Source organism: Neopelma chrysocephalum, unplaced genomic scaffold (genome assembly GCF_003984885.1).
Source record: "Neopelma chrysocephalum unplaced genomic scaffold, ASM398488v2 Primary Assembly neopelma1_82, whole genome shotgun sequence".
NCBI classification, from domain to species: Eukaryota; Metazoa; Chordata; class Aves; order Passeriformes; family Pipridae; genus Neopelma; species Neopelma chrysocephalum.
In genome coordinates, this window is record NW_020897744.1 from 1,752,344 (window position 1) to 1,774,257 (window position 21,914).

The following is a 21,914-nucleotide window of genomic DNA, read 5'->3' on the forward strand; positions in this document are numbered from 1 at the left end:
TATATATGGCAGTTATAAGCAAACACAAATATACCTAAAATATCAGTACTCCTGAAAAGACTAGTTTTGTTCACTGGTAATTTTTACAATGTCACCCACACCAAATCTACCACTTAAATAACACAAATAAAAGACATTACTGATGCAGTTGAGAAAAATTAATGCAAAAAAGCATCTTGTATTTTTTCTCCTATTTGAAATAAAACATTCCATGGAATCAAAAATTAGACTTACAGAACAGCTGAAGAATAGCCTACATTAATTTTTCAAAGACCAATGCCATGAAAGTTCAAAAAGTGCTCACCATTCCCTGACATATTCAACATGAACATCTCCTGGATGTCTTTGCTTGTGATAGTTCTGGTACATTTATTAAGAAGGTCAGTTCTAAATTTAGTGATTCCTTAGGCTAGCAAAGCTATGAGGAAGGCAACTGGAAAAAATGAAATCTTCTGTCCCCCTTCTTCTGCAATTCATTAAGTTCACAGTCTTTGCCAACTCTTCTCCTTTACTACATGAAGCATCAGATTAGTAAACATTCTGTGAGTGCATCACCTACAGCCAACTCTCCATGGCCACCTCTCTTGGAACAAGGAGCACATGTTATAACAATTCCAGTGTGGGAGATGCTGTGCTGGCAGCACACTGGCCAGGAAGAGGTTAGCAAGCAGCCAGCTGATGAGAGTCAATTAAGTCTAGAGGCAAAAATACTGGGAAACTCCAGCTGCCCATAAAAAAAAATTAGTCAGATATCCTAATGGGACTTGAGTTTAAAGAAACCTTTTCTTGACCCCTAAGCAATTTTGCACCAGAACAATAAATAAAGTAAACGTAAGCAAATTAGCTATTTTGGATTCAGCATAAATAACTCAGAAATAAGCTACTAAAGCTCACAACATAGATAATTACCCTTGAGAAAAGAAGTAATTAAAAAGTAGCAGTATCACCCATAGTTTTAGAAAAGAGGCCTGAAAGGAAGCAGTTCAAAGTCTTTCTGGTCAATCAGTAAATAAAGAAAAAAGAGAAAATGTTTAAATTGAGCTTGCAATTGAATTCCCTGGAGTACAGAACTCCAGGACACTCCCACTCCAGCCAGAGGCTGTGTCCAACCTCCCAGTCCGCAGGTCAGACTCTTATTTGAGCAAGTATGAACCTGGCAAAACTGAAGCCAGCAGGAAGGACCTAAGGTAGAAAACAAAGTCAAACACAAACAGAAAAATCCAAGAGAGAACTGTGAGATTCTGTAGGAATAATCCTACAAACCAAGCTGTGACAGCGAGAAGCCTCGGGGGGTCATCCAACCTGACCCACTACCAGGCTGGAAAAAAAGCCACCCGGGAGAACAAGGGAACAGGAGAGATGGTAAATCACCTGCACAAAGAAGATGACTGGGTATAAGGTAAGGTGGTCTCACAGACCAGGACAGCTGCTCCTTCCATAATCATGTAAATTAAACATTACTGACCTATGCAGACGAGTAAGCAGCTGCACTAAAGTCTGACGTAGCTCCAGAGTGACGAACACTTTTGTCACAACTGCTGCCCCCTTCCAGCAGCTGCCGCTCCAGAGAAGCTCCCAACAACGGCTGCAGCCAAACTGAACAGAAGAATAATTGAACTATTAATTAGTGGGAGCAACGTGCTAATCACTTGGTGGCTGTGATACACTAAGAACTAGCGAGCCAACCATTTATGCACTAGACTATATGTCATTAAGAGAACTCAAAAGGATATCCACAAAAGAAGTGGCAATAGTCTTGTAGACAAAATTATTGTGAGAATTAATCACAGGTGGAGAACAGAAACATCATGTCTGAACTGACACAAAACTCAAAAAAAAAAAGCAAGAGGTCAGATACATAATTACATATTTTGAGCAAGGGAAAGGGCTCTTGCCACCAGAGTGGCCACAGATACTGTGCAGATCCAGCATAATATTTGCATTTAAGATCTGGAATGGGAGGGAAAAGTACATGACAAGTTTTATTTAGAGTAGCTGACAGCATCAAAAAGCACACAGGAACCTTAAAAAAGTATGAATGAGCAACAAGGCAGGAGATGAAAGGTCAAAAAGTAAAGAACCATCAAGCACATATCTACTCTTAAACTAAACATAACTCAGGAGCTGAGCCTGGTGCAGACAGCTCAATGAAAATAATTGCACAATTATGCCAAAGACAATGTCAGACTGGTTTTTCTTTAAAAAAAAACAACATGAAGAATCAATCAGAAAAATAATACAGAATTCCTGACAATATATTAAGAAGTCTCTGCCATGGTTTGCTCCTGGAGGTTATTCTTCATTCACATCCAGCAATAAAACGGAAGTACAGTACAAAAAAGGCCTCAGAAATGGGAGGTCGTAAATCCCCAAGAAGCCAAACTAAGCTTGAGGAGAAAAGGTGCAAGAGTTAAAAATCATACATAATAAGGCTCTGAGAAGTGCTCAGACTTCAAAAACAAGAGGAGAGGCCACAAAATATAAGAGAAGCATGTTTATAACAGAGTGAAGGAATTTGACCAATCAAGGCATAAACAACAAAATTAACCTGGAGAAATGACTGTGAGTCATCGAGCCCAAGAGATAAAAACACTGCTTTTTAAACCAGACATCTACATGAGTAGGAACATCCACAGCCAGGTCAGGTAAGGTATCCCTGGATGCTCTTGGCACCATTCTGAAGCATCCAGGTGTCACCACTGCCAGAGACAGCACATAGAACCAGACAGGCGAGGTATGAGAACCTGGATGGCAATTTTTATATTGCTACTCCTCTAGTGTCAAACAGGCATCCTCAAACACACCTTGTTATGAAAAAGGTCATTTTTGTTTAACACAGGAGTTTATTAAATACAGGACTACTATCATAAACAGCAAAAAGATTTATTGAAAGGTTGCAGGGAAATAAGGAGAGTTCCTTACTAGGTCCTAGCAAGGTGAATTTATGTGCTGGCCCTTCAGCACTGGCAGAGAAGCTCATTTCCCAACAGATAATCAGGGAAAGATTAATCTGTTCTTTAGGAGTGACCAACCCATCAGAGCACACAGGGTTACTGGCAGTACAACAGCTGCTTACCCAAGTTTGTAATGTAAAGCAGGTTCAAAAAGGGGTTCAAACATATTTCAGCATCAAAAGAGTTTAAAACCTTTTATAACTGTTAACTTTGTTCTACCAGATTATCCGCACCAATAAATGGGGTAGCTTTGGTCAGCAATTATGTCAACACGTTTCCAGAGCCCATGAGCACCTCCCTTCCTGCTGGAATTCCCCAAAGTCATGGCAATTTGTCCAGTTTTACTCCAGCTCAGGTTGAGTATTTATTTTTCCGGTTTCCACATGACTGAGCAGAATCATTTTTAAACAGCACACAACAAAGGGAGGAGGCAAACAACCAAAAGCAAACAACAACAAATTAAAAACCACCTTTTTCACTATTCTACCTACTTAAAGAAATGCTTCTTCACTGGTTTCTGCAAGGTCTAAATCCCTTCCCTTTATGTTTTTCACTTGAAGCAAAAAATATTTTCAGTATGTATTAAGATAACAAGCATAACCTTTTAATTTGATGAGTTTTATCTGCTTTCACGGGGAAAATGCTCATTTCAACTAATACACAAAATAATTTGTGTAGCAGTGGCTCAGATATACAGAATATGTCTCAATTGGGTTGTTACAATCATAGGACTGAAGGTCCAATTAAGTCCTGTTGCTGCTATTTTAAGCAACTTTATAATAGAATCCAATCATCAAATAATAACCAACTCCTGAGAACTTCTCAAAGCCACTACTCTGATTACAAGGCTGCTCCAGAACCCCTCTCACATTTTGATTAGGAACCAATTTAAGATTAAGAGCTAGTTAAGACTGATTTACAGATTTATTATTTTAAGTTTACATTGACTTACTCTTTTTTCCCCACACTAGCCTTAGCATTTAAACAGTCTTCTTCCCTTTTCAATATTGAGAGATAAGCACACGCAGATATAATACTGTCCCCTTAGCCTGTTAACTGAAAAAAGCCATTTTTTCCTCCCTTTATGACGCAGGAGAGAGAATTGACCTCCCAGAGACCATCCTACCAGCCCTTCCTCACATCTGTCCCAAACTAAGCTTTTTTTTTTTTTTAAAGTATCCCTGACCAGAATTCTCCACATCTGCTTATTCCCCAGATATACAGCACTCAAGTTTTAAAATCACCATGGTATCAAGTGATATACTCAAGTCTTTCACATTTTTCCATTTCTAACGGATAAACCATACTTTTATATCTCATATATACTTAACATATAATAATATATCTTTATAGATACTATGTGTTAACTGTACATTTGTTGTTATTACATGACCATGCACTCTGTACTATCTCATTTAGGTATCCACATTGCAAATCCTCCAGCTCATTCAGTCCTTCCAGAGACACTTGAGTCCTCCCCTGTATTGACAATGTCCCCCAAACTGCCCCAGCAGATTCCATTACAGCAGTCCTTTCATAAGTACATCAAGACCAAAACACCATTTTAAATTATCTCTGGATTGGTTCTTGAAAAACTTATCAGCAGCTTCCCTCCAGCCCACACGTCCTCACAGCACTAACTCATCATCACACCACACTTGGCTCTAGGCAATCTCCAACATGTGCTGTACTGACCCTCACTTTGGTGGGATGAACTGTACTTGCAGTGCTGCTCCAGCCTGGACACTGCTTGCTCCATCAGCTCTCCAGCAACCCCCTCCTGTTGAGGATAATCCCCCCAACAACACTGTGCAAGCGGTTTTCAAATTAGAAGGTGAGGGTGGGCATACAAAACATGTCCTTGCTGCAGATGGGGCAAGGGAAGGGATAAAAAGTATGCAAGAACCGTCATCCTTTCCACTCCTGTACCAACAGCTGCCCCACATTCCCGCCTCACACTCCCCAGGAGCACTCCCTTGCTCCCCATCACCTTCCCCAACTGCTCTGGCTGGGCAGGACCTCACCATCACCAAACTGCCGTAACGAACACAATGGCTTCTGGCAAGGTCTGTAACAGGTACCAGCTGCACTACCCCAAATCCACCTAGACAGGGACATCAACAGTGGGGAGGGGGACACTGGTTGTGTGACCCTGGGAACGAGTCGTGGCTCAGGCAGCCCTGGCCTCCGAGCAAGGAGGGAGGCAGGTGCCAGAGCAGAAGGCAACAGCAGCAGCCCACTCCCATCCTGCACACTCATGGTCTGTCCAGTCAGCACCAGTCCTGCACTTCCAGCAGCTGGGTGGGAACAGAGACCTTCTAGTCCTGGCACAGGAGGGAGGTACGTGGTCTGTTTACCCAGAGATTTCAGGCTCGTCTGCTGAAATTCCATAAACCCCAAAGATTTATTGTAGAAGCTCTGACATCACTTTCACACAACAGACATCCCGGCAGTGAGAAATGAGACTGAAGCAGGAGAAGTTTGTGAGGGCCTGCTTCCCAAATTCCGGCAGTCACAGGTTTGTGTGCTACATTACAGCTGTTCCGACTGCTGACATCTCATCTCTTATGTACTTATATACCCATTACCATAGTAACCAAATTCCTCAGAACATATAATGCAATTTTTGTATCTAGTGTATTAGAACAAAATTATTAAGGTTACAAAGGCAAGCACTCCAAAATTAGAAAGTGTCAGAATTCAGACTGCCATCTCCCTTGCCAACCCATCTTCTCTTGCTGCCTCCCTCCCCATCTCCCAGGCTCCCAAGTCACCTCTCCTGCAAACCTCCAGCTCCAGTTCTCCATCAGCTAGAGCTCCTTCCTCTCCAACCCCTCCACAGTTCCAGTTTCACTGTACTTCTGTCCTGACATATTCCTATCACTCCCCTCTCATCTGACTTTTATACCTCCTGTATTCACACCAGGCATTTTTCTCCTCCACACTGCCTGAGTGCTCTCCAGGAATGATTCACTGAACACAGGACAGAGATTCTAGGAACTGGAAACAAGAGGAGCCTCTCTTGTAGGGAAAAGTCCTTCTGATTTCCCATAGTCCAGGGCTGGAGCATCTTCTGCTGCTCTCCAAGGATAACTGCCTGCTCAGCACCAGGAGCTGCAAAATGCCTCAGCAACACATGGTGCTGGTTCCCCCTCTTAGTACCCTCGCACTGCAATTACAGGTCCCACTAGGGAACAGGCCTCCGTTCCAGGAGGTGCTTTGCAAATACAAAGTCTCCATCTTGATGGAACTTACATAAACAAATTAACCTTTATGCTTTACCTGCCTATAGCATCACTTTGTGTGTATATATAAATATATATATATATCACTAGGAGGAAGACTGTTCCGATTCGCTTAGATGCAGAGGGAAACCAGGTTCTAAAACATTCCCGTAAGTGAGATTAAGGCACAAAAGAGGTCAGATGCTTGATCCCAAAATGATAATTCAACTTTATTTTGTAACACAAAAGAGCAGAGAGAAAGAAGGGAGACAGAAAAGTCAGAAAAGCTAAGGGTAACTGTTAAAAGCACAGGACAGGAATTACCACCACCCTGAAGTGCCACTGGTGTGCAAGCTGGTAAATCTCTGCTGGGCTTCTTCCCTGGTCCACCTGCAGCCTCCGAGGAAGGAACTGGCAGGCAGGGTAACAAAAGTGGCAGCAGCTCCCTCAGCAGACCTCCAATAGCCCCCTGGGCACGGCCTTAAATATCTTCCTATTTAATACCTGGTAGTCCCTGGATGCCCACTGGCCAGTTCACCAAGTATCCAAGCAGAGGTCACCTGGTACCAAGATGGGCCCCGAGTATCCATTGGCTGATTCCCAGTATCCAAATTGAGATCTGCCTGGCACACTTATTTGGGAGAGTAAGTCCTTGCAACTTTTTATCTTCTTTGCTCCTCTACCTGCCTCTGATGGCTTGCTAGGTACCTCCTGGAGCTTTTGCAAGTAGCTCAGCTCCTGCAGAAGCCTAGCTGTGGCATCAAGGCTTTTTAGCTCCATCCTTGAGGCAATGGAGAAGGAGCCTCCATCTTTTAATCAGTCTGTTACAGACACAAGCATGGAATGCTGTGTTTTCTCTGAACACCAGCACCTGCAAGCACTGCACAGTCAAGAGCTGAATCCACTGCAGTGGAACACACCCAGCACATTCAGCACATCTCTATATACAGGTGGTTTCCTAAAAAATCCATCAAATCACACACTTAGACCTCCTGTTGCTTGACTGTCTCTCCACCAGAAAGATAGGTTGAGTCGATACATCATTCTGCACACACAGAAAGTAAACGACTACATCTCTTCTCCAAAACACTGCTTTAAAAAATTATCTGGCTCTTTTCTGGTTTTGGCAGTATTACTAATTGTCCTGAACATAAGGGATGAAAGAGGTAGGTCAGCATCTGTATCTAAAGCTAACACTTGGAAGAACTCAGAAACAAGGCCCACAAAGCAGGTTTAATGCTCAAGCTCCATCCTACCTGGGCTAACTCTTACTGGGAGTATTTAAACATTTTTTTCATGTACACCAACTCTTCAGCTCCCAAGCAAGAAATACAGCACTCTCCTCTGGCCTGAAGAGATGAGGAAAGAGCTTAAGTTGCTTGAAGGTACCTAGTAAGCATTACAGCACTTTAAGGCTGAAATGGCAAATTTCAACTCAAGTAGGAACACATCCATCCTGAATTTGACAGAAAACTGTAATCAGAAATTGGTCTATTCCAACAGCACAGATCCAAACACCTTTATATTTCATGAGTTCTTTGTGTGCTCACACACAAAGCCATTTAATCCAGCTGTTCTCAGCAATCATTCACAAAAGCAAATGAACGAAAAAGAAATAATCAGCAACCATTTCCACTCCAACCCTTCGGCTGAGGGGGACAATAATTTGACTGCTTCAGTCAATAGACAAAACTACTTCCTGTGCCTTTAAAGAGAAGGTTATTTGAGAGAATGTGCTTTCACACTTGGGCTCTCTGAAAACAAGGTTGTCCTGCCTGTTTCAAGGGGCTTGGCCTCAGCTTTTGCATGAGGTGAGGCAGGGAGCTGCCAACAGGTGACTTTTCCAAGATTGATCTGATCTTTGGGAGGCGTAGTAAAGGAATAGCGTTGCAAAGAAAAAGTCAATTAAATTAATCTTATTTTTCTCCTTAAGCAGTCATGCTGGCAGGGACTGAGCTCAAAGGCCTGTGTCTTGGCCTGCACCGTGCTGGATGGCAGCGAGTCGCTGATCTGAAGGCAATCAATGATTTGGTCAAAGCAAAACTAAAAGCACTCAATCATGCCATCTAATGAAGGATGGGAGTGGGAGATGATTAAAGCTGCTACTCAGAGCTATAACCACACGGCACAGCTGGAGCAGGATTGAGCTCTATGGTCTGAAGGGCTTCCTTAAGGTGGTCTGGAAGTATGTGACACAGGGGCCTGGCTCCATCAGGACATGAAGTAAAGCACCAGGGAATGAGGACAGGCACAAGAACAGTCCAAAAGAGCAGTGGCACAAGGGAGTTGGCACAGGGACATCAGAAATTTTCAAAAATCAATCACCTGCTGGTTTGTTTTGGTGTTGGGTTTGTGCTCTTTGCTCTTTTTCCCAGAAGCAGGGCTTGGTATTCTCTCTCCATATTCATTTCAGCAAATGGAAGACTCACACAAGAACATAACACTTTTCGTACATGACACCTCCCAGAGACCCTCCCATTTCCCTGGAGAGTTTACCAAACATTTTTAGACAAAGCAGGACAAGTTGACTGCCTTAGTTTCAATACTGGAGTGGTAAACCTTTGCAGAAGAACAGCTAAGTCAGTGAGTAACAGAATCATGACCACCAACATCTTCTGCCTCAAGACTACCAGCCTGCACAGAGCTGGAGAACACGGGGGCTGAAGGTTGTTTCTGCTCCAGTGGCTGTTTAGAGGTAGATGTTATCAAATTCCTTTCACATCTGCTTAGATTTCAGGAGACAAGCATCCACATCACATACAGAAAAACCACCCTCACATCCTTTTGGCAGCCAACCTTTTGAAGGGGAGCAGAGGAGGAGGAGCTCCTCGCCCCAAGAGGCTGCCTGTGAAGGGCACGAGCAGGGTGCAATAGCAGAATAATACAGGAAATTTTTGCACTACTGCAGTCTGCACTGCACCTACTCTAGGGATAAATAAAATTCTGATCTCCACAATCTCCACCGCTGTCAATCTGACACCTTTTGTGAATACTAAATTCACACATACAAAGAACTTTCTCCTTTGGAGGTTTTGAAACATCTCACATGCCGTTTCCTACTGGTAACGGAACAAGCAGCATAATTTCATACCTGGCAATTTGAAGCCTCTTTTTCAGCAGTTTGGAATAATGGATTATGCCTTTTGTTTGTCAGTAGGAACAGGCAAATAGAGAGAGAAAAAAAAAACAAATGCAAAGTTTCAAGCAACAGTTCCTGTACTAAAAGAAGATCTATTTGCTGCCTGCTCCTGTTGGCTAACAAACAAAGGGAACATCAGGTGTCCGTTTTAAAAATTCTAAGGATCTTGGATTTTTGAGCTGGGAAAGTAGGACGACCTCCTGATACCTTGGGCAGATACACCCCTAACAACCGACTGGCAAAAAGCAAGAACTGCTCGCTCATCATGCATGCAGCTCACCCGAGCAGCCCAGCTGGACAGGGAGCTACTGAGAGCTCAACAGGCCATGCCAGAAAACACTATTTACTTTTTGGACACAAGCTATAAAGAGCAACCAAGACATAATTAAGGGTCCTGAACACAACAGGACAAAGAATATCAGCTCCAGTGTTGGTCAACTCCAAGAAGTTTTTAGTACATCTGGACAGCTTCTCGGAGACCACCAGTTCAACCTCTCACTACGAACACTCAGTTTAGAGCCTCCAAATGCCTCTCTGCAGATTATTTTGCAAAGTCATTCTGAATGAGGGAATATTTAAAGCTCTGGCCTGAAAAAGAATAAACCTGCCCATATTTACATGAACCATATTGCTCAGTATAGCCAACGAGCTGCATGAGAGCCAGTTGCTGCCAAGCCACAAAAGGGCTCCCAGAAAGAAGAACTCCAATACATTTCTATATTAATAATAATTTCAAAGGCTTGAATAAAAATCAGTCTGGTTATATCAGCACAGTAGTTGGTTTTGGCTGCTCCCCTGACCCTGGCCAGGGCCCAAAGGTAATCTTGGTGGAAGGCTGCTGCTGGTACTGCCACGACATTTATACAAACACCTGAAGTGTATGGGACAGTTCTCTGGTAGAAACCAACACAAGCATGGCAAGAAGACACTGTGCAGTGCTCATTTAAATATCTCCCAAACGATCAAAAACTGAGAAAGGTTACATTAAAAGACAAAAACCCCCTTGGTTATTTATAAAATACCCTGTATTTGCTTCTGGCACACAACACACATCCCATTCTCCAGCCAGGCAAGAAAGAGTTATTTTTGAGAACTTGATAGTAAGAACTGAAAAGAAATAACTGTGCTTCTCTCACTCTCTTTTTTTCTATTAAGCTAATTCCTGTTGTATAAAGTCAGCTTGAAAGCTCCTTTCAAAGAAAGGGGGGAGGGAGGAGAGGAAGAATCAGATCTGCTTGTTTTTTGCATTTGACATTCAGGTCTCGTCGCCCTGTTTTGTTTTCCTGGAGGACGCGGCGGCGCAGACCTCGCAGAATGATGACATCACACCCACAAAAAAACCAAAACCCAAACAGGAGGGAAGCAGCTCTCCCTCCAACGAGAGCTCAGAACAGCACCTCTGCTTCTGGATGGTACCTTCCTGGCAACTCAAAACTCAATTTGTCCAGGGGTGATGGAATATTCCCTTCAGACCCTGACCCATGGCAGCAGCACATCAAAATGGGGAATGCAACAGTCCTGCTGCTTTCCAGGCCAGGCAGAATCAAGTTAAAAGGTGTTTAGTTACTGTTCCCCTTTAGAAATACCTTGAGTGTTACATTGTTTTATGCTTGTTTATGCCTGTTTTATTGTTGCTTTGGAGTTACACAGGCAAGAGGCTTTTACCACCATGAAACAAAGCAAAGTACAGCATGTTTAATCACTGTAAATTGGAAACTGCTCTTACTGAAAGGCTTTACAAAGTTATTTCTTCCATATGAGGTAAATGTTCTGAGCAGCATCTTTGCTGCAGAGCAAGAAGCCGTACTACACTGGGGACAGAGGAACTGCTAGGTGTGTATGCAAGCAGAGTGCAGCACCTGTAGAGGGAAAAAACACACCTCTTGCAGGGAAGAGGTGTTCATACCTCATCTGTATTTATTAAAACTCAGGAGAGGCCCGTGCTACAACATGTGCACTGACTACTGTACGTCACAAGGAGATATACCCTTCATGTAACACCTGAACTCAACACACTGACATGACTGGCAAGCTCACAAATCTCTGTTCAAGACACCAAACTAGATGGTACACAAACAGTTTCCTTGCTGCTAACAATTTATGACTTAATTTTACACAGCAACAACAAAAACCAAGAAAGAAACAAAAAGGGAATTACAGAAATGTAAGATATTAAACATCCAGTGGTCACATGGTTCCAGTGATAGCTATTGAACAGCACAATGGTGACAAAGCATTTGATAGCCTTTTGCTGTGATTTCTCAGTAGTTAAATATGAAATTAAGCAGACTGCCACCTTTACCTTATTCACAAGCTCAATTCAGACAGAATACTAATAATTTCTCAAAGCAGCAAAACAAACTTAGCCTTCCTATTAACTTAGGGACAATGCTCCAACAGGAACATCAACTAACTAGGTATCATTCTCAGATTTTGTCCAGAAAAAGTATTTTTAAAATATGCCATCCCAGAGAATCTCCCACTCCTCCCCAGAACTTACAAGTCCTGTTATTACTATTAATTAGATATGAGAAAAAGGTTCTTCCCCCAGAGGGTGTTTGGGCACTGGAACAGGCTCCCCAGGGAAGTGGTCACAGCCCCAAGCCTGACAGAGTTCAAGAAGTGTTTGGACAACACTCTCAGGTACGTGGTGGGATTCTTGGGGCTGTCCTGTGCAGGGCCAGGAGCTGGACTTTGATAATCCTTGAGGGTCCTTTCCAACTCAGAATATTCTGTGATTCTGTGATCATCTACCTTGAGAAATTCCAGCACAACAAATGGTTGATTTCAGATCAAATGCAATCACAGATTTCTGTGACGCAGCTGACATTTTTCATAGAGTTTGACTTTAAACAGTTAAACAGTAAGACAGTGGAGCGTGCTATCTAAAGATCTCAATCTCCTGCCCCAGTGATTAAAAAGAAGGAAAATGAGACAAGCAACTGCTATTAAGGAAGCATCAAAGGCAGGTGGTAAGTTCAATCCAAGAAGGAATTCTACTTGTAAGGCTGAAGTTCAAGATCTGTTGTCTCGGATGGGCCCAGTGGAGCGTGCCGAGTCCTGTTGGGTTGACTCCGGAGACCAGTCAGGACAGTCGGACAGTGACCATCTCTGTAATTTTCTCTTTACATATTTACAGAATGTATTTTAGTGGTGAGACCGTATGTGTCATGTCCTTAGAAATGCTAATCACAGGCACGAAATCACATAGAGAAAACCCCTAAATCAGCAGGTGCTCGGTGCCTCCAAACCAGAAAATAAGCAGACAAGTAGAATCACAACTCACACCATCCTCTCCCTTCCACTCATGCTGCTCCATATCATCCTTGTTTCCCCAAGACCTATGTAAATAGGGAGGTAGATTTTGCAACAGGCATGATAAACAGGTAGGAACTACTTCAAACCAGCACAGGTAACAGTTCCGAAGCTGAAAGGAATTCTTGGAGAAAACTTGCTAAATTTCATACTCTGTGGCTGTGGCAACATCAAACAGAAATCCCTCAGAAAAACAAAATATTGAGCACTTTCACACAGGTACTCAGATTTCAAGGTTTTTATGGTTTTTTGGGTTCTTATAGTTTAAAAGAATGACTGAAGCAACAGAATTCTTAGTTTTATCATTTCCAAGTAAGCCCCAGCTATTTTACCACGTAGGTATGCTTGAAATGAATACCCACACTGGAAACCTGTCTGCAGAGACAGTTATAGCAGAATCTAGAACTGATGAGAGTTACTTGTGATGAGCTGAGCAATGGCTCATCATGGAGCTCACAGATTCCCAGGGGTTTGAAGGTCTTCCTCCTTCCCAGGGTATCAGGTGAGAACACTCCCAGCTTTTCACAGCAGTGTGCACTTGCATTACACAATAATTAGACCCTGAAGAAGATGTGAGATTCAGCTGTAGTAGGCACTGCATAAACAGGATGAAAAGATACTCTCTGCCTCCACAGATCTCCATAAAAATGTCCAGACAATACCCAAGTATTGCAATTTTATATGCACAGGCATATTTTTTACTTAGATGGGCAGTTCCCAGTTATCCTTGTGCGTGACCAACTCCCAAAATGAAACAACTTAGTTTGTTATTTATCAAGTTCAGGGACTGATTTACAATGCATTAAAAGCCCTTTTCAGATTTATATAAAGATAAAAATCAGCAAAAAGTCACAGAAAACACATAAAACCACAGAATATTACAGAATTCAAGATTCAGCCAGCTCATTCATGACCAGCATTAAATTGCCATTATGATAAGAAAATTCTACATAGTGCTTGTATGATGAAACGAGAAAACCCATCCCCTGCATTATCAGTAGGTCAGGCAGACTTTCAGAAGGAGATCTGGGACAGTGGTGCTGCTGAACTTTGAGGTCTGTGCTGCTCCACCACACCCTACAGGCAATGCAGCATCTCCTACACTTCTGCTTCTCCCTGACAACCTGCAGTCCTGAAGTTAACTGGGGACCAAGAAGACAAATACTTCTACCCCACCACCAGCTACACTGGGCAAATCCCTCACTTCTCCACCTGTACTTCAGTATCCCCACTCTATAAATGTAAAAAAAAATACACATTTATCATCCATTTAAAATACCTTGAGATTTATGGATGAAATTCAGAACAGGGAATTACTATTATTATCCTGCCAATTCAGAGAAAAGTATAAAACCATCACGTATGTAAGATAATCTTTCTTTGTTATAGCTTAGATTTTTATTTGTGTATTAATATTTCATTTCTCATCACATTAATATTAATTACAGTTATTTCTATTTAAACATTAAATATTTGTAATACCTACAAAAAACACTCTGATTATACCAATTTATAGTCACTACAGTAATTAATTTTCAATACCAGAGAGTGCAATGGGAAGACAATTCAAATGAGGATGACACACCCTGGTGCTGGACCAGCCACTGCAGAGAGACTCCAGAGCCCCATGTGATGGCCCACCTGCACAGTGGCCCACAATCACCAATTCCTGCAGCATGGGACAACAAGAGACTTAAAATAATGTGTGAATTGATACTTTCAAGAGATAGAGGATATTTAAGAAAAAGAACCTATCACTGAAATATTTTGGAAAATTCAGGGGCTTTTCCAAAATATTTTTTAAAATTGTGCATCAAAAATTCCATGTAAATTTTTTTCAACAGATTAGCAAATAATCTTTAAATGTTCTTTATGTTTTTGTGGCTAATTATGAGCTACTGAAGATAAAACATGTTCTTTACACGTAAACTATTTTCACGTTAGTCTAGTATTCAAAGCACTCTACTTGTTATTGTCAAATCAGGAGTGAATCTTTTGCCCAGTCTTGTTTTTGCAAATAAATTTACATCAGCAGTATTGCAATGAAATCAAAGGTAATGGCGAAGATGAGGACTTCCTTCTGCCACAACATTTTGGATAAAAAAGCATATATATGGACCTCTTCTTTAGTACAGATTATTTTAGTGTTTGGGTCCCTGCACTTTGTCCTCCCAGTTAGCAAGAGAGAAATTTTGAAGACTCTGGTCAGTTCAGGACTGCTGAGTAGGTTGATCTGGTGAGAATGTGGTCAACTTCTGAGCTAGCAGCTCACAGCAACATCTTCTGAGAGTGGGGGAAGGAAATATCTCCAGTGATTGTCATGCAAACATCTAAACTCAGCCTCATTAAGCCCTCTTCTCCCACCTCCATGGGCACTCCAGCTTGTACAGCTCTGGCCATCTGAGGTGGCTTTTGGAATGGAGATGTTATAGGATTCCTTTGCCCATGTATTGTGTCAAATGAAGGGAGAAATAATCTTCCATCATTCACAAAGGACAGATGATCAGCATTCAGATGGGTTCGCCTGCATTCTTGCTGCAAAACGGGCAGGTCCCAGCAAGAATTAACAGGAGGTTCTACCACACACCTCCAGCCAGAGACTAACCTAGTTTTAAATACTTCAAAGCATGGGTTAGAGGGGGGTTTGTGTGGAAAGGGAAGAAGGAAAATTAAGCCAAAAGCACAGGTAAGAGTTCGAGGTTTGCCTATATGGCAATTAACCTATAATAAAAACGGAGCTTGGCATTCTTAGCAAGGCACTGCATCTGAAACATATCATTATTTCCTTCCCAACTTTGATACGCACTTCTAGGAGCCAGCAGGAATTTTTGTCAAGGCCTAGGTTACCCTCTTTTTTAACTAAAGTTGCAAACCTTCATAAGAACCCCAATCTGTGAGCCTGGCTGCATACTGGGATGTACCGAGCAAGTACAAAGTGGGGTTTGTACCAGCTCAGCTGATGCCAGGGAAAATCATATCACTGCATCACAGTCTTTATGGGTGGTGAAGCCACATTACTTCAGTTAGTCCAGTACATAATTCTCAAGACAAGACTTTAATATGCACAGAGTAATAAAAAAAACCCAAGGAAATGTGGGAGGGCGGTGGATTTAGAGGCAGAAGATCATGTGCTGTGCACAGACCCCATGTTCCATTTGACCCTGAAGAGGTAGGCAGCTTACCTAGGGGTACAGGGCCAAATCACACCAAAATAGATTCCAAACCCAGGGTTTAACTAGTTTGCTATCTAGGCCAGGAAACAGTTCTGGAACACATTTAACACAGTTGAATCGCATCAAATCACGGCTGGCCCAGAACTGATTTTAACAACTGTCAACTGCTCCTTGGACCAGGCGAAGCCAAAAAGAAGATCACAGTATACAGTTTATGAAGAGCACAGAGACAACCCAAACATCCAGAGCAGCAGCAGCAAAGCAAGGCACATTCAAATCCCATGATCTTTATTCAGATTGGGTTACAAGGAAGTGGGAACTGGGAGGAGTTAATGTTAGTGACAACTGCAAGTGAGAACTAAAGGAGAAACATGTTGCACTGCCACCGACACAGCTTGAGAAATCCTCATAACTGATGGAGAAAGTTACTGCACTACTTACTGGATACCCGTGGCCTATTTGAGAAATAGCACTATCAAAAATAACCTCTCATCTCGGCTGGGGAAGGAGGGACAGTCACCAATTAAAAGGGGACTCTGGTAGAAAATGAGAATTGCATATTAAGAAGGGGGAGGGAAGCAAAAATAACAAACATGTGCAACAGCACATGAGATTCTTTCCAAGAAATCTCAGTACAACATTTCTCTGGGCATGGGCTCATGGGTCTGTTATTGGCCTTAAGCAGTGGTACGTCAGGGAAGAGGAAGGATTGCTGGATGCTTGGAAAACAGACTGAACACATGGATGGGGAACAAGCCAAAAACTGTTATAAGAAATGTTCCCTACCCTTTCAACATACTTGCACTTGCATATTCCACTTTCCCATGCTCCTGGATCCCAAAGCTTTCCACAGGTTAGAAATCAGCCAGACTAGAGCAAACTGAAGCTGAACCAGCAATGCAAAGGCAAGGATTGATCCTAAAGGACCGAACCCCTCAAAATCTGTGTCTAGTGATGCTCAGTCAATGGCAGCAGGCTAAAGAAAAAGAGGTTTTAAAGTTCAGATGAACTAAGTGAAAGGCTGAAAGCAACTTCATTCACATTTAAAGAATTCAGGTGTAATACACATTGGCTATAAGCAAAAATCTCAGAGAATAATGTTAAACATCAAAATTTCCTTTTCACATATGGATTGACACAAGTGACACACAGCAAAAGCTTCCAACAAAACTCACAGGCACTGCTCCCCCACATTCTGATAGGAGGCTGCCCTGTAAACATGCTGCACTCAATGAGCGTAGGAGAAAACTGTTTTTATAAAATTACATCTCACTCTAAAGAAAATATTTGCATGGCTGTAGCCAGGAGTGAATAAGGGTCACTGGAAGATCACAGGCACAGAAAAATGCAGAGCCCGCCAGCTTTAGAGTTCTGTGATTCTCACTTCTTTCCTCAAGATATAACTTTTCCCCCAAACAAAACATTTCTAGCCTTTCCTATTCTAAGGACAATATTCAATATGTAAATCTCATGCTGTCACCCCATCCTGACCCCTAGAGAAAAATCAAAACTGTTTCTAGCCAAGCAATACAACAGGCAAAACTACAAGCTACTGTCCACTCGTATTAAGAAGCCATCATCACTTTAACTCATGTTGGACTGTCCTCACCAAACCTGAAGAAAAGGAAAACCTGATCTCAAAGCTACAGTGTAGATGCAGATCTGGGCTCAGCAACCTCTGATTAAACTGGAGAAACTTCTCTGTTTAGGCAAAACTTATTGCTGCTTTGGCAATTTCATGTTATGTTTACAGTGGCTACCTTGCCTTTTCTTCTGGCAAAGAAACCAAGATTTAGCAGGATGTAAAAAAAACCCAACAAACTAATAATAAAAGAAATCTAGAGTAACGATGCACTGGTTTCTGACCAGGTATTAAAAGTTCCCAATGGTTTCCCTTTGGTAATTAAAAAAAAATACTGTAATTCCAGTGATCAGCAAATATTTGTTTAAAAACAGCTTCAAGAAGCCAGGTTTGGAGCCCCCATTGTGCTGGCTAATGTCCATTGTGTTTCTAAGGGCCTGCAGAAAGTATTCCCTCCTCCATGTTCTGTACTGTAAATGAGCACTTAGGCAAGGAGAGCATACAGTGTGTAAAAGCCAACTCTGCTTCAGAACAGCTCTCCATCCTTTCCTCCTGTTTTGTGCACACTTCTTCCCTTCAGACACTTTGCACTTCACCTCTGATTTCATGTTTTCATATTTTAAGTTCTTTTTTCACTGGAAGGACTCTCCCTCTGGAACTTCACGGGAGGGGATTAGTAGTTTTCTGACCCTTTATCCATTGGATTTTTTTTCAGTCTCTTCTCCATGGAGAAATCAATGTATTTTCAGCAACTCCTCAGCATGTTAAAGGACAATAAAAACAAAGAACCCTGAAACCTAAGTACCACAAGTTTAGCAAAAAGTGCCACCAACCACCTCTGTCTCCCAGTCTCATTGCTGGCTGTGGTGGCACGGCCCAGTCCCTGGGGCTGTCTCCAGCCTCACCTAACTGTGCACTGAGCCATTTCAGATCACCAAGCTGACACAAAACTCTCTGTATTTTCACTTAGCTTAGCTTTCTGCTGGTGCAGGATCAAAGACCAGAGCCAATGGAATGACACACAAGGAGAAGCAGGTGGAGGACAGCATCACACACCTCAATAAACTTCTAGAGTAAGGGGAACTTGCCAGAGAGCACCAGACTGCACAGACCAGGATTTCATCCTGCACCATGTCCGTCAAGAATGATGGAGAATGTGAGAAGAGTAAGACATATTCTAGAGCTATAAAAGAAAGGGCAGATGTCGGTCTCAGAAGGTATTAAATCACCCTTCTCTGTGGTGCTGTAGGCGAGCTTCTCCCAAACATAGTTAACCAAGGGAGGACATGTGTCACCCATAACTGAAACCCTGCTGTCAGACCCAGGAGACTCTCCAATTCAGTCATGATTCTAGCCCAGGGTTGAAGTTCAGCTCTTCCCTTTGTCCAGGTTCACAAAAGGAAATAAAACTGAAATCCTTCACACTACATAGCATTCTTGGACAGGAAAAATGTAATGGCCATCCAGAACCAGTCATTCAGAAGACAAGAGCCTGGGTCACTCCTGGTAACACCAAAGGCTTTTATAGTTTCTACTGTGCGCTTCAACATAACAGTGTGTTGTTTACATGATTTTAATATGAACAGGAACAAAACAGAAAATGCTTCTAAGATAGGATCTTAGTGATTATGCAAGTGTTCCCCAAAATACACTAAGAATGGAATAAGACAAGTGGTATTTACCATAGCTTCCTCACCACTTCTGGATCACAGAGAGAACCAAATCAACCCTAAATATTTTCTTATTTCAAAAAACATCTACAGTGTCAAATAACTTCTATGAGGCATATTTTGTAAACAATCTTAGTCTCTACTAAGTTAGATCAAAAGTATATCCTTGCAGAAGCAACAGACATGAGAAGTAACAGCAGTAGTACATCCAGTCTGTCTTTGCTAGAAAGAGAATTATACCTGAAAAAGAAGTACCTGGAAACCATCTAATGTTCCTGTTGAGCATGCAAGGGTTGTGTCAAAGTGGAACTCACTACTGCAGAGTCAGCTACCTACAACATCTTTAAAACAAATCTCTGAATTTGCTGCCATATCTATTGTTCTCTACAAAACATCCTCATTACAGGAAATCCACTACTAGGATACATCTGAAGATGTAATTATTACTGTGATATTTGCTTCTCCTCCAATGTATCTCACCAAGCATAAAACCTGAGGCTGTCTTACAACTCATTAAAAATGTTATTCTGGTGACAAAACCTGATGAATATAGACAGAGATGAAAACCATACAAATGGAAATGTTATTTAGCTGGAAGTAAACATTTAAAGTTTTCCAGTTTAGCTTACACCAGAATTTAACAGCAGGACACAGATAACTTTTTCAAATAGTCTAACTTGAGGCCTAAGCCAACTTATCTGTACATAATTTTAATGCCAACATCTGGTCCTGTACAGGCAACACTTAATTCAGTCTAGTTAAAAAGAAAAATAATATCAAACTATCCAAGGAGTTTTTACTTCAAGCAGTTGTGTTTCAACCGGATTAAACTTAAATTAAGCTGTTCTACCAGAAAGACTTTCTCTTCAGTGAAGTATTCTTAACAGAGGAGAAAAACATTCTCTCAAGTTCAAAGGACAAATTAAGGTTCAAGTTTATCAATGTATTTCAGTCTAAGAGTAAAAGGAAGAGGAGTCCTAAAAATGGCAAACATACCAGTCAGAACTAGGCCAATGTTGTGGAGAATCTAATATGAAGGCTCAAACCAATCGTTGATTAGGTTTGCCCTTGGACATAAGTAGCAAAAACTATGACATGCTCACTATGAGCAGGCACAAAGGCAAGGAAAATGTAGGCCCAAAGTAGGGTCAAGAAAAATGTACCCAAAATTGTATTTATTGCTACAGAATTTGTTATCCTGTAATCCTGAAACAGGAAAACAAACCTTCACTAGTGTCAAAATGTATGATTTTTCACTGTTTTCACCATTATGGGCTATCTGCTAAAGCTATTTTTCAGACACTGAAGATCTGAGGTATATTGTTCAATAATACATATGTATATGTGTGTGTGTGTGCGTTTCAGGGGTGGTATTTTGGGAACATTTCATCCAAAGCACTTCAAGCTGATAACCTTTATCCAAATACATAAAACAAGAGCCATGTCAAATGCACTATAAATAGCATTAATAGTAAGGAATCAATAACATCCAAACCTTTAGGTAACATCTTATTAATCCGCCCTTGGCATGCATTGGCACACTGCTGTAAGAGCTCTCAAAATGCAACAGTCAAAGGTGAAGGACAGAATTTGTTCAACTAGTTAATGCAACTGCTATTTAACCAACACAGCCACTAAAATGCCACCTAATGAAATACTCCCTACCATGATAAACAGCAGAGACAAGCCTGATAAACACAAAACGTTTTTCTAAGAAAATAAATTAAAAGTCCTCAGTGCTGATACCGTGGTCTTATTTTTTCTCCTGAAGATATGTACAGATCTACAGTTGACAACAACCATTTTAATCCCTGATTCTTCTGCACCCCCCACCCCATTTCTTGTACCGCGCCCAACACAATGGTACAACTGCATCTCCAAGGTATCGCCTCGATATTTATTTCTGCTTTCACAGTGACAAAGGTGAACTCTGATGCTCCGAAGATGCTTGCAGCAAAGCAGGGTGAAAGATATTTCTAAAGACATACCCACACGCGGGTTACAGAAATCCAGCCTCCATGAGATGTTTTAATCTGACAAATTAAAATGGTTGGGAAACGCTATTTGGGTAACGGAATCGGCCGCCACATGCATTGCTGATGGGGGGGGCAATAAAAGGTCTTTAAAATAGGTCACTTTCAGCCAAATCCCACACCAGCACCGAACAAAATGGTATATACACTGAAAACTCACCGCTTGGGGAGGAGCGAGGGGCAGGGAGGAAAAAAAATAAAAAGGGGAAAAAAAAATAAAGGGCAGGAATCAGGAATCCACGCGGGTCTCCCAGGGACCCCCAAGCCCCCCGGGGGTTCCGGGTTCTGCCGGCGAAGCCCCCTGTGGTGGGGTGGGGGCCGCAGACAAAAAGGGCCGCGGCTCTGGGCACGCCTGGCCCCGGCCCCAGCCCTGGGCCTCCGGCGGCCCTGACAGCGGGGAACACCCCTCCGCCCGCGGCCGCCCCTCCGCGGGAAGCGCCATTTCGCCGCCCGCTCCCCCGCCGGTGCTCGGCGGCGGCCGCGGCCCCGACCCTGCGGCAGTGCGGCAGAGCGCGGCGGGGGAGGCGCCGGCCCCACCGGGCCGCCCCCCCAACCACCATCAACCTCCTCCCTCACCCTCCCCGGGGCCGCCCCGGCCGAGCCGCCCGCCTTACCCTCCGCCGCAGCCGGGCTGGGAGCGCCGGTCGGCCCCCCGCGGAGGAGGAGGAGGACGAGGAGGAGGAGGAGAAGAAGGAGGAGGAGCGGGGCAAGGGGCGGCGGCCCCGCGGGGGGAGGCGCCCCCGGAGGGGCGTCGGGCCCGGCCCCCGCGGGTGCCCGGGCGCGGCGGGCACAAAGGCGGCGGGGCACGGCACCTAAGATGGCAG

At 42.8% G+C, this 21,914-nt stretch overlaps 1 protein-coding gene across 3 annotated transcripts in view; it reads right to left on the bottom strand.

Moving 5' to 3' along the window:
• TAOK1 (TAO kinase 1) overlaps positions 1-21,799 on the bottom strand; it is a 70,326-nt gene extending 48,527 nt beyond the window's left edge. For 2 of the 3 annotated variants that reach the window (XM_027691020.1, XM_027691016.1), the window contains exon 1: positions 21,705-21,799. The gene's annotated coding sequence lies outside the window, so the exon portion shown is untranslated. Of the gene's footprint in view, positions 1-1,465; positions 1,577-21,704 lie in introns of those variants that run through there. The other variant, XM_027691017.1, reaches the window with a different exon arrangement.
• Between the last annotated feature and the right edge of the window lie 115 nt (positions 21,800-21,914).